General features: G+C 39.0%; 1 long non-coding RNA gene across 1 annotated transcript; it reads right to left on the minus strand.

The window, feature by feature from the left end:
* Positions 1-205: 205 nt before the first annotated feature.
* On the minus strand, positions 206-1,783 carry LOC143414568 (uncharacterized). Its single transcript, XR_013095204.1, has 2 exons — positions 1,282-1,783; positions 206-1,000 (listed from the first exon to the last, which is right to left on the minus strand). It is a non-coding gene; the product is annotated as an uncharacterized LOC143414568 (long non-coding RNA).
* Between the last annotated feature and the right edge of the window lie 516 nt (positions 1,784-2,299).

Raw genomic sequence — 2,299 nt, forward strand, 5'->3', positions numbered from 1 at the left:
AATGGGTGTTATCTCCAAAGTCACTGAGCCTACAGAGTGGTGTTCTGGCATGGTAGTGGTCCCCAGACCAGCAGGAAAGCCCCCCAGAATATGTGTGGACCTCATGTAACACTTCTGGAGTCGTTACAGTATACTAGGACCAGTTAGGTTCGACTACTAGAGCAGTAATGAGCGTAGCATGTAATAAAGACCACAGACCAGTAAATACGTTTAAATTGCCGGCTTATTATTTTGTGAAGACAGAGAATAGACAGTTATAGACACATTACATAAAACATTCAACATCACACATTTAAGAAAACAAGGTTTTTCTTTTCCCCCTTTTAGTTCAGTATGTTCTGTCAGTTCATCCTATTTATCTCAAAACCTTTTATTTGGCTTTAGAAGGATGTTATTTTCAACCTAGGTTATTGTTTTATTTATTTCAAGTTCTAAGTTCAAGTTTATCCTTTGATCTATTTGCATTAACACTGTGTTATTTTAAATCAAGTTCAGTTCTTTAGGCCCAAGATTTAATTTAATCTTGGTCTAGGTTCACCTTTAAATTCTCAACCAGTTCTTATTTTGTTTTAACCCAACAAAATTATTTACATTTCCATTAACACCATTACAGCATTAAAATGTAAGGTTGACCAAAATAAATTACAAAAATAAATAAATAAATGTAAAACTGAAAACAATTCAGCAAAAGGCTGAATAAATCCCTTAAACAAACAAATAAACAAAAGAAAGTTGTCTTTGTGTCCTTTAACTATTAGTCCTGGAATTACTCCGAATGATTATCCAGTGCTTTGAAAAGTCCGCTGTTCTTTTGCAGAGGTGTATGGATTAATCCTACCAGTTTTATCAGCGAAAGAGCTCAACATCCAGCAGGGGGCGTTTTCCTTTTTCCTGCTCGGTACAGTTCAATGGGTCCGTGGGTGGCTCGCCATCTTGTTTCTCGCTCAGCGGATCAAACTCCGATTCTAGCTCAGCATTTCCCGATCCAAACCTTAATGGCCTACCATAACAACAAAATAAAGTGCATAAACATTCGAAAATAACAGTAAAAGTCAGTTTTTTCCAGCTTATTTAGCCGTAAATGAGGTGATGCCAATATGGCGCGCTGAAACACCGTCAACGGCCTTTGAACTGCAGCCTGTGTGTCGTTTAAGCACGAATCCACCGTTTTTAACATAAAACAACATAAATCTGCTACCTTGGCTCTCCATCTGCATGAAATGAGCAATATAATACAACAAAAATTTCTTGCATGAAATAAAAGACAATTTCTGAACTCACCAAGTCCCGTTCGGTTATGTTCACAACGTCACCAAGGCAAGGACAGGTTGGAAAAACAAAAATACATTCTCCAGAGTACAAAAATGGCTTTAAGTAGATTTTTGGCTTATTTTTACTATTTTTTCACTCATTTAAGCAGCAGCTCTGCAAGGACTGTCTGCATTTCTCCCTCTCGAGCATCAAAAAGAAGGAACAACCCGATTGGGTGTGGCTAATCACAGGAGTCACGCTGCAGCGTGCCCTTTCACAATAAGAGTCTCAACACATATTTTAGCCATTTTACCTGAATTAACATAAAACACCATGAATTAGCAAGTTCTGTACCCTTTTAACATGTTTTTAAACACAAATGAAATCCTATACCATGAATTATATCATTGCTGATGTTTTTAATGAATTTTCTAACCATTATGATCTATTTATTGACTATTTATCACCTGTAATATATTTCTTATGACTGTTTTTACTAACAGGCTTTTATTTGTTGTTAGCTATGTTAACCAGGGTTACACTCACACCCCTGAACACAGTAGTCAAAAGAGAAAGACACATCCTCCCAGCAGTAGATCAAACACTAGCGATGATGAAAGATGCTAAAGTGTTCACAAAGCTCGACGCCCGGTCTGGATTCTGGCAAATTCCGCTCACGCCAGAGTCAAGGCCACTCACTACCTTCATCACGCCTTTTGGAAGGTTTCAGTTCAACGGCCTTCCTTTTGGCATTGCATCGGCGCCGGAACATTTCCAAAGGCGAATGTCACAGATGCTGGAAGATTTTGAAGGGGTGATTTGTCACGCCGATGATGTGCTTGTATATGGCAGATACAGGCAGGAGCACGACCAGAGGTTGCACTGTGTGGTCCAAATGTTTCAGAAGGAGGGTCTCACTCTGAATGAGAAGTGTGAGTTTGCTAAAAGTCAAATAATCTTTGTGGGACACAAAGTGTAAGCAAAAGGTATTGAGGCTGATCCCAACAAGATAACAGCAATCCAGCAGCTGCCGCAGCCTCAGAGTGTG

The sequence above is a fragment of the Maylandia zebra genome, linkage group LG22, assembly GCF_041146795.1.
Source record: "Maylandia zebra isolate NMK-2024a linkage group LG22, Mzebra_GT3a, whole genome shotgun sequence".
NCBI classification, from domain to species: Eukaryota; Metazoa; Chordata; class Actinopteri; order Cichliformes; family Cichlidae; genus Maylandia; species Maylandia zebra.